This window comes from Mesocricetus auratus, unplaced genomic scaffold, assembly GCF_017639785.1.
Source record: "Mesocricetus auratus isolate SY011 unplaced genomic scaffold, BCM_Maur_2.0 Super-Scaffold_100004, whole genome shotgun sequence".
Classification (NCBI taxonomy): domain Eukaryota; kingdom Metazoa; phylum Chordata; class Mammalia; order Rodentia; family Cricetidae; genus Mesocricetus; species Mesocricetus auratus.
The window spans coordinates 18531336-18542685 of record NW_024429189.1 but is presented as its reverse complement, the minus strand read 5'-3'; the positions used below and the strand labels follow the sequence as shown (position 1 = coordinate 18542685).

Genomic DNA, 11350 nt, shown 5'->3' with positions numbered 1-11350 from the left:
ACATTAGTTTTATTTTTGAAGATTTATTTAGTTTTATTTTATGTGTACTGCTGTTTCGTCTGCTTGCTTGTCTATGAACCATGTGCATGCAATGCCCTTGGAGGCCAAAAGGTGTCAGATCCTTTGGAAATGGAGTTATAAACTATTGTTAGCATCCATACTCGTGCTGGGAATCAAACCCAGGTTCTCTGGAAGGGCAGTGAGTTCTCTTAACTGCTGAGTCATCTCTCCAGGCCTATCAGTTAAATTATCAGGGCAATTATACACACAAATGCCATATTATCACTGAAGTCTGCAGGTAGACCATCTTGTCTTTTTAAACATTAAAGTATTTATTAATTTTTATAGAAAATTATTATTATATTTTTGGTTTTACGAGACAGGGTTTCTCTGTATTGTTTTGTAGGCTGTCAGTCCAGCCCGGCCTCAAACTCACAGAGATCCGCCTGCCTCTGCCTCCGGAGTGCTGGGATTAAAGGCGTGCGCCACCACCGCCTGGCTAGAAAATTATTTTTTTCATTAAGACAAAAAAACGGTTTTCCACAAGCTGATGGGGGTGGGTACTGCCAAAGACAACATTCATTCCGCTCAATGTACATGAAGAAGTTGACTTTGTGCCTACAATGGAGCCATCACCCCTACTTTCTAGCCTCTTTGGTGTGGGAAGGTACTCTGCAGGCTACTGAAGGAGAAACACGAACACCAACCCAGCCACAAAACCTTTGACCTACAACCTGTCCTGCCTGAAAAATATGCTAGGACAGTGGTGGCACAGAATGTGTAGGAGTATCTAACCAATGTCTGATTTGATCTGAGGCCCATTCCAGAAGAAGGAATCCATACATGACACTGTTTGCATAACCAAGAATTAGATACTTGATACTCCAAAGATCTAGGGTAGAAACCAAATACTGCTGGTTAAAAAAAATCAATAAAATGATTGCTAATGATACTCTTCTATACTCATAGATCAGAGTATTGCCCAATTGTCCAGTCATCATCAGAGAGGGTTTTTCCAGCAGCAGATGGGAAATTTGGAGACCCACAGCCAGACATTAAATAGGGACAGAGGGAGGAAGAGGGAGAGGAAGAGAGAGAGAGAGAGAGAGAGAGAGAGAGAGAGAGAGAGAGAGAGAGAGAGAGAGAGAGAGAGAGAGAGAGAGAGAGAGAGAGAGAGAGAGAGAGAGAGAGAGAAGAAAGACTGACTAAATGAGAAGTCTCCATCAAACCCTTCCCCCAGGGAATTCCACAGAAGAGAAGGCAGAAAGAGTTTAAGAGCCAGAGGGGATGGCGAACACCAGGAGAACAAGGTCTCCTGAATCAACTAAGCAAGGTGCACATGAGCTCACAGAGACTGAAGTAGCAAGCACAAGGCCCACATGGGTTTGTATCAGGTCCTCTGCACATATATTACAGCTTAGTATTTCTATGGGGCTCATGACTGTAAGAATGAATTGGTCTCTGACTCTTGACTGCTTTTGGAAATCTTTTCCTCCTGTTGGGTTGCCATATCCAATTTCAATACGATAGTTTTTGCTTCATCTTATATTTTATTTTGTCTTGTTTGGTCGTTATCTCTTAAAAGCCTATTCTTTCCTAGTGAGAGACAGAAGGGGGAATCTTGAGGGGAGGGGAGATGGGAGGGAATGGGAGGAATAGAGAAAAGAAACTATTATCAGGGTATATCGTTTGAGAAAAGATTTTTTCAAAAAATGAATAAAAACACATGAAAGATAAGAGTTGCAAATCCTTTTAGTTAATAACACATATTTTCTATTTGCTTTTGGAAAGTATATACTTCAATAAAACACATGCTGTGTGATTTCTCATTATACCAACATTACACTAGTGATATGTACTCCACAAACAAAATGGAATGCTTTGCAGAGCTAGGAAATTAGGGTAAGACCTTGCAAATTTGACCACATTTTAATATTTTATAGGGTCAGCGTTGTAGTCAAATGACTGCCTATAGTAATGGTACAACATTACTCACAAACCAGGTCTCCATGTAAAGTAGTATATGGGAGATATAGAAAAGAAAATTTTTTCATACAGTATATCGTGATCATGGTTTCCCTCCCTCATCCTCCACACCCATGCCTTTCTTCTCTTTAGAAAGCAAACTGGAAACAAACAAACAAACAAAAAAAAACAATGGCAACATGTAATCTTAGAACACAAGTCTCGATATGTCTCTCACTGAAACTCATCACAGGTAAAGAAAAAGTGTTAGCAACTGCTCCATGATTTTAGAAAGGAGAGCTAGAGACAAGGCCGTGGAATGCAAAGAACTGGTTATAGAGACACTCACAAATAAAGCAAGCACACGTCACAGAACATGCCTCCTCACAAACAAACATATATAAAGCAGGTACATGTTACAGAATACGCCTCCTCACAAATAAACAGAAATAAAGTAAGCACATGTCATAGAACATGTCTCCTCACAAAGTCAACAGCTTTTCAGAAGCTGCACAGTAGAAAAATCTTAATTTCAAACTAAAATCTCTTCTTTAGTTCTATATTCAACTAAAGACAGAATATAGAGTTATAAATGAATGATGATCCTCCTAAAGGTCTGCTTCTACCTGGTCCCCAGTAGCTATGTTGTGGTTCTCTACTTCTGTTTCCATCAGTTACTGGATGAAGGCTCTAGGATGGCATATAAGGTAGTTATCAAACTCATCATAGGGGAAGGGAAGTCTCTCCCCTATTGCTTAGATTCTTTTTTTTTTTTTTTTTGGCTTTTCGAGACAGGGTTTCTCTGTATTGTTTTGGAGGCTGTCGGTCCAGCCTGGCCTCGAACTCAGAGATCCGCCTGCCTCTGCCTCCCGAGTGCTGGGATTAAAGGCGTGCGCCACCAACGCCCGGCTGCTTAGATTCTTAGTTGGGGTCATCCTAGTATATTTCTGAACATTTCCCAGATTCCCCTCCCTCTATTAAGGTATCTCTTTTCTTGCTCTCTTCTAATCTCCCCCCATCAATCTTCCTAGTCCCTCATGTCTTCCTCCCTGCTCCTCTTCTCTACTTCTCTTTCTCCTAACTCCCTCTCCCTTCCCGCCATGCTCTCAATTTGCTCAGGAGATCTTGTCCTTTTCCCCTTCTGCGGGGGACCATGTAGCTATGAGTGTGATCTTATTAAGATATACTATAGGTTTTGCATATGTAGCCAAGTTTCTTACTGAGTTAGATGCAGACCATGAGTCAGTAGTGCCTATAAGAAAGGAAGAAGTGGGTTGCAGAGACAGATCAGTAAAGTGCCAGCTGCACGAACACAACATGGAAGCTGAATTAGGATACCCAGAGTCCGTGTAAAAGCTGGGTGTGGAGCTGTCAGTACAAGTGACTGGGGTAAGAGAGACAGGGGCAGGTAAATTTATGGCACTCGTTGTCCAGCTAGCCTATCAACATCACCAAGTTCAAAGTTCAGTTGGAGACCATGTTTCAAAACATAAGATGAGTATTTGATCAAGAAGAACATCCAAGGTTGAGCTCTGATCTCCACATTCACTGTTCCCATGAACACTCAGGTGTACACACCTATGCAAATACACACACACACTTCACATATGCACACAAACAAAATCTTTCTGGTTACTTCATTTGGAGTCTCAAGCTTACAGAAGTGCGAGAGAACAGTTTTTGTAATCTCAAGTCACTAAATTTGTGGTAGTTTCTTACAATGACCTACGAAACTCGAGATTTCTCTAGTCATTTTGACCTATAAATGGAATTTCTTTCAAAATAATAGTGGTTAATATAAAGATAAAATTTTAGCATGTCTATTTAAATTCTAAAATTCTTATTAAATTAAGAATGTATACAGTTTGTATGAGACTCAGAAAAAAAAACTATTTGCACAGTGTTTTCTCAATAGGGAGTTTTGGATAAACTGAAATTCCACATTTAAAACTAAAGTTCAAAAATCTTTTTTCTTTTTGGTTTTTTGAGACAGGGTTTCTCTGGTTTGGAGGCTGTCCTGGAACTAGCTCTTGTAGACCAGGCTGGTCTCGAACTCACAGAAATCCGCCTGCCTCTACCTCTCAAGTGCTGGGATTAAAGGTGTGCCTGGATCACCACCACCGCCCAGCCCAATGTTCAAAATTCTGATTGAGATACTTCATTGTGAGCAAATTCATCAGTACAACAGACATATGAAGTAAAAAAATATTATTTACAAGCTATAATAAAAACTTTTGTTTACCACCTCACAAAAGTAGATGATACCATGGTCTATTGATTGAATTATATGTTAGGCAATTGTAAAGTGCTTAAGTTATTACTTATATACCTATCTTTTTTAATTCTCAAAATTGCACTATTATTAGTAATCCTATTTTAAAGCTAAATAAATTGGCGGTCAAAGAGAATTAGTAATTTGTACTAGGTCACATAGATGGTGAATGCTACAGTTGAGGTTAATTATTCAGTCTTAATCTGCTCTATAAAGCTAATAATTCCTATTAATATATTCTAAGGGCCCGTTTAAAGTGTAAATGTTTTTACTACTATAAATTGGAACTAATCCTAAAATCACGGGAGATAAATGAAATAAGACTTCAAATTACAGTCTAAATATCTTCAGCTTATTAATGATATGGTCATAAATAGAATGAAATTAATCAAGAACAAGGGGGTGAGTTCTTAATATTGTGGGGAAAACATGAACTAAAGCTATCCGTCACATATGTGCTGGAGAGGCTGAAGAATAACTAACCCTGGACTAATGGGCTGGCTCAACTGCTAAGGACTTGCTGCAAACACTTAGGACCTGAGCTGGAGCCTGGGATGCACATGGCAGAAGGAGAGAACCAGCTCCTGCATGTTACCTTCTGACATCCACATGTGCACCGCAGTACACAAGCACCCCACCCCCGCAGAAATAAATGTGAAACAAAGATAGATAGTCATTGAAACAACATTCGTACATAGACAAGTTAAAAGGTTAGTTTCAATAGAAATTTGATGGGGTATTAAAGGCAGAGCATAACCTATGGAATTACTTCTCTGTTTCAACTCAGTCAAGTTCTACCATATTCTAAAAAATACTTCAGTGGTTGGCTATAGTAAACTAAGAAAAGATATGAAAAAATTCAGTGGGGAAAAAGATTTAGAAACAGTGACTTAGCAAAGTATTTAAAGGGGTGTTACACAAAAACTAAAAGACCCAGGGCCTGATAGCAGGGTTCAAGCTTCAAGCTAAATAAAAAAGCAAAGCAGCCACTCACTAGCTCTTACCTCTAGCTCAGGCTGAAATGGCTGATCCTGTCTCCATGGGCTCTCACCAAACCTCAAACTGCTGAGTTTCCTCAGTGTGGCTGGAGAATGAATCCCTCTCTGAGACCTTGCTTCTGTCCTATATAATTACCTAATGTTGGGATAAAAGGTGTGAACTGTTTCTCTTTCAGATTGATTCACTTGTGTGTGTATCTGGGTGGCCTTGGACTCACAGAGATCTGTCTACCTCTTAAGACTGAGTCCTAGGATTAAAGGTGTGTACCGCCACCTCCTAGTTTCTGGCTGCTGGGATTAAAGGTGTGTGCCTGGATTCTATGGTTTATGGCTGACTTTGCTTTTCTGAATCCTCAGTCAAGCTTTAATAAATCATAAATAATAAATCATTATACAGGGGCAGTACAGCTGCTTGGGAGTTGTGATCAGGATTTGATGTCCCAAAAGTTTTCCAATTAAACACAAGAATTGATTTTGATTCCCCAGAAAGAAAACTACTAAACTCTACTTGCTTTTATTTTTGTTGATTTTTTTTTTAACATTTATAGTCTCCTTTAGTTACAGAAAGCATCGCTCTAGGTCAGGCTTGCAGGGTAGATGTGTTTACTGAAGACCTTAGATCTATGAGCTGAGTGAAAACTAGAAAACTCAAAGCCTAACTACAGTATCTATACATGAAATTCTCACCTTTCCTTACATTTTTAAAGAGGTTATTTCTTTTTTTAACTTCTCTTCATTTTCATCCACTTGAGAATTTATTTTTCATGAATGTAAAAAAGGTAGAAGATTGCCTATATGTTTTTAAAAAGGATTGTCAGCTTCTATCTAGGTAAATGTTCCCTTAATGACAATGTACTTAATTACAATCTTGATGATGGCAGTCTTAAGGATGATGGCATTATGCTGGCCTGCCCCTTACCAGGCAGAATGTACTGGTCAACAGGCAGGTCCAAAGGACCCCTTTAAAAGAAAGACCCCACTCACTTACACACTCTACTGCTCTCTTTCCTGCTGTTCCCCTAGGGCAGACAGGACTTTTCCTGTCTCCCTCTTCTCTTCTGCCTTCTCTGCATCTCTGTGACTTCTTATGTCTTTTCGCTTTCCTTCCCCCTTCCCTCCTCTTTCTAATAAAATTTCTCACTAAGCTCTGTCTGCCTACTTGAGCTTTATTGTAAAAGGAGTTCCTAATTGGTCTATATAATAAAGAGTTGGAGTCAGAGATAGAGGGAAATGCTGAGATTAGAGAGAAGGAGCATGAAACAGCCACCTTACCTCCTTAGTGTCTCAGCAGAGAAGACAGCGGTTTCCTGTTTCTCCCTGCTTACATCCTGTTTCTGCCCAGCTATGTCACTTCCTGTCTGTCTGTACAGACCTCCAGACCTCTATGGTTAGCTAGTGGCAGGCTCCATTCTCTGACCCCCAGACAGGCTTTATTTGTGCAAGAAAGATAATACCATACTTTATCATAAGTCTGGTCTACAACTATTATTCATCTGAAAATAACTGCATTTGCCAGAAGAGTACCTCAAAGCTCAGGAAACCCTTTTGATGCTATAGACTGATAAAATAAAATTCTGGGTGATATAATGTGATGACTTCTAAGACTCTCTTGAGTCTCTTGAGTCCTTAGAGAGGACAATGCTGAAATTATAAATTAATAAAGAAATGGTACAAATAAGTCTAAAATGAATAGAAAAATAATTAAACCTCAAAATATATTTAGTATTTTTAGTTATATATGTCCAAGATAGATACAACAGACAAAGTTTCAAATGTGGGTAGTTAATTTCTACTACTTAAGTCCTCATTTTGTATGTATGGATTTAACATGTCTTTAGTCTGTATAATTACTAAAAGTGGGGGGTAAGCACCTTAACAAAATTCCTGACATGCAACAGTGCTGAAAAAAAGAAGGAAGTGGAAAGACAGGAAATAGATAAGTTAACAAGAACTCCTTTTCACTAAAATCCAATATAATTCTACTTGACTTTATAAAGTTAGAAAGCAGAAAATTCATTCCACAAATATTTCATTGCTTGCCTCCAAAAAATTGTTGACATCCTCTGTGGCCATCTGCCAAGGCGGGCTTTCCTCTGTGCTTGATGGAGTTAGAAGAGTTTCAGGGTTCTGTGGACTGAAGGAAGGAAATATGCTGTGCTCTTGACTTCTTGTATTTATTTTCTTGGCTCTGTTAAAAAGCAAACAAGGGTAAATTTACCAACTTTGAACTGTTATTCTGTACATAATATATTTAAATCCAACTTAAGCTTTTTATGAAATTTGCTTAGAATCATATAACTTGAGTTTTAAACACAAATTGTGTGCTAATAGTATAAGTAATAAGGAACTGCATGTATCAGGTCACATGACTCTCACATGCCTCCCACTAAGGGAAACCAACTCCACAAGCCTCCACTTGGATCCAAGTGCAGCTGAGCCCAACCTGGATCAGATGTCCTGCTGCTTTCAAACACCTGAGCAAAAACTAAACGCTTATGGAGGGAAGCCAGTAACTTTTAGTTCTTTGTTCTATAGATGTTCCCTCTATTAATACTCATAATAAAAATGAATGGCAGAGACTATCTTAACTTCCAAAAGGATCTAGTTGGGAGAGCTTGGATAATCAGGTCTGGTTTAAGAATCTATTTTTTTTTTTTTTTTTTGGTTTTTACGAGACAGGGTTTCTCTGTATTGTTTTGGAGGCTGTCGGTCCAGCCTGGCCTCAAACTCACAGAGATCCGCCAACCTCTGTCTCCCGAGTGCTGGGATTAAAGGCGTGCGCCACCCTGCCTGGCAAGAATCTATATTTTTAACAGTTATGCTAGAGTCCTGTTACACTATAGTGGCTACATTTTTTTGATATTTAATTATCTATAAATATGACAATGGCACATATGTAAATTTATAGTTTATAAGACTGTCAAAGGACTAAGTTATTGTTCAGTTTGGTGTAAAATATTTCTATCTTGATAAATTAGTAAATATAAAATATACTACATTTTTTAGAGTCATTTACAATAATAGACATCTTTGGGATGGCTTCCCAAACTACCCTGACATCAAATTAAGATGCCCTTAAGGCTGACAAAGCAACTCACAAACCTACTCCTGGTCCTGGAAAGAGACCAAGTCTTATTTAAGATATTATAATAATAAAGGTAAAATGCTTGCTGTGTGATCATTAACATATGTAGCTTTCAATACATACATATGAGCAATTCAAGCCACGTGATCCAAGTTGTACCAATAATCAACCACTTAGTATTTTTGAAAAAAATATTACAGCATGACTGATTTTTAACTAAGACAAAAAATTCTACAGATTATGTTCCTCCATTAATACCCCATCAAATTTCTATTGAAACTAACCTTTTAACTTGTCTATGTACGAATGTTGTTTCAATGACTATCTATCTTTGTTTCACATTTATTTCTGCGGGGGTGGGGTGCTTGTGTACTGCGGTGCACATGTGGATGTCAGAAGGTAACATGCAGGAGCTGGTTCTCTCCTTCTGCCATGTGCATCCCAGGCTCCAGCTCAGGTCCTAAGTGTTTGCAGCAAGTCCTTAGCAGTTGAGCCAGCCCATTAGTCCAGGGTTAGTTATTCTTCAGCCTCTCCAGCACATATGTGACGGATAGCTTTAGTTCATGTTTTCCCCACAATATTAAGAACTCACCCCCTTGTTCTTGATTAATTTCATTCTATTTATGACCATATCATTAATAAGCTGAAGATATTTTAGACTGTAATTTGAAGTCTTATTTCATTTATCTCCCGTGATTTTAGGATTAGTTCCAATTTATAGTAGTAGTCAGAGTAAATTAAGAAAAGATGTAAATAGTGAATAAAGTAAAATTTTGAGAAAAAAAGATCACAGAAACAGTGACTCAGTAGAGTATTTAAATGTTAAACAAAGATGATCCTGCTCTACTGAACCGCTAGATGGATGGCTCCAGGTAGTTCATGAGGTTCAGGTGTATTTGTGCTGGAAAGCAGTCATGGAGAATTCACTCCTCATGGTCTCACAATGCTCAGTGACCACAGAGTGGCACTGTTTAGAATTGGGAGACAATTGTGCTGATCAGGTTTGGACATCAGAAAAGTTATTAAGAACTAGAATATTTTCAATATGATACATATGTGATATGATGCTGAAATATATTTACATTAAAAACGTAAAAACATAGATTTGTCCACCCAGATCAACCCAAGTACACACCATCGACCCTCATGTTTTCTTTCTTTCTGGCATGACCATCCTTTGCCTTTCCCATTCTCCAGATGCTCTGCATACGTGAAGTCTGACAGCAACTATCAGCATTCTGTAGGGTGGCACCCTATCCACTTTGCTTCAGGCCTGTTTGTTGTTTAGGAAAACTACCCACCCAAAACTTAGAGGGAAGCTGGGCGGTGGTGGTACACGCCTTTAATCCCAGCACTTGGAAGGCAGAGACAGGTGGATCTCTGTGAGCTTGAGACCAGCCTGGTCTATAAGAGCTAATTCCAGGACAGCCTCCAATGCCACAGAGAAACCCTGCCTTGAAAAACAAAACAAAACAAAAAACAAACAAACAAACAAAAACCAAGCTCATCTTTGCCCCACTGCAGAGATGACTAGAAATGAGTTTTTCTTTTTAAATCAGATGTTATTTAATGAACTGATTCATGCTAGTGGTGAACACAGAAGAAAAACATTTCTCTTCCTCTTCCCACAGAGAAACAACCACAAATGCATGCTCATATGGCTCATTCTATATACCTTATTCATGTGTCTTCTAAACTCTTGGGGAAAGATTATTTGGTGATTCAGAGTTTCTCATATTCGAGAAAGGAACTTTGATATACCTGCTATATAGCAACAAATACCAGCCAATGCCAAGCAGCAAATCCATAACTAACATTTCTACAGTCAACACTGATTTTTCTGACAGGAACATAATAAGTCTGCTTGAAATTCATTATGATATCGAAGTGCTCTTAGCCTTTTCATTTCAGGTTTTAGCTATAAATGAGTTAACGGAAAAGGAAATTTTCTATTTCAGATCTTTTGTGCCTTCAGAATGGTTATGATAGACATGCATTAACTATCCATAGAACCACAATGTTATATATATTAATGTAAAAATTATAATTGTATACTTATTTATTTAGATGCTTCACTGTGAATGAACATAAAACCTTGTCTCAGTCCCAGTGTTCAACAACTCATTGACTGAAAGCTGTAGAGAAAGGAACTTTTAAAGCAGGGCAGTGGTGGTGCATGCCTTTAGTCCTAGCACTTGGGAGGCAGAGGCAAGTGATCTCTGTGAGTTTGAGACCAGCCTGGTCCACAGAGCGAGTGCCAGGACAGGCTCTAAAGCTACATAGAGAAACCCTGTCTCGAAAAATCAAAACCAAACCAAACCAAAAAAACCCAAAATGTTCTTCAGAGAAAGGAACTTTTAATTCCTCACTAAACATAGGTAGTGATTCATCACCCAGGTGCCCTGATAGTCTGTGTTTGCATATACTCCATGAAAGCAGCTTCTGTAGAGAATTCAAGTACCAAGTCAAATGAAGATATTCCAGAACACGTGGAACTACTCATTCACCATCATAAACTACTGCCTCTTATATCATGCCTGGCATTGCATTCAGATATACCTCATCAGATACATACTATGTTACTGATTATATGCTATTGATTGATTACTTAGTAGAAACTGTTCACGTTCCTCCCTCCCTCCCTCCCTCTCTCTCTCTCTCTCTCTCTCTCTCTCTCTCTCTCACACACACACTGAGTAGTTTTTCACATTTCTCACTTTTCATTTCCCACATTTTCTTTTTAAAACTTACATATACTTATCAGAAAATAAATATATGTAATATGTAAAGAAATACATATATTTTAAATGAAATTTTCCCATTTGGACTGACAATACTCTCTCCCTTGTAGGAGTCGAAGACCATCTAACAGAAAACCTTAATGCCAGGTATATATGATGAGTCCTATTTTGAACTATTGGTCAGGGCTGCCCAAGAGTCTCTCAACTAGTTATCTCTTAGAGGTGGAAGCTAAGTCCCTATTGATAAAAACAACACATACTTCAGGTGCAAGTCCCAGAAACCTATGAC

At 38.5% G+C, this 11350-nt stretch overlaps 1 long non-coding RNA gene across 1 annotated transcript in view; it reads right to left on the bottom strand.

Annotated features, from left to right (window-relative positions):
• Positions 1 to 7275: 7275 nt before the first annotated feature.
• Positions 7276 to 11350, bottom strand: part of LOC106021059 — a 135770-nt gene continuing 131695 nt past the window's right edge. Inside the window, exon 3 of the long non-coding RNA XR_001196411.3 lies at positions 7276 to 7423. This is a non-coding gene — a long non-coding RNA (uncharacterized LOC106021059). The remainder of the gene's footprint in view (positions 7424 to 11350) is intronic.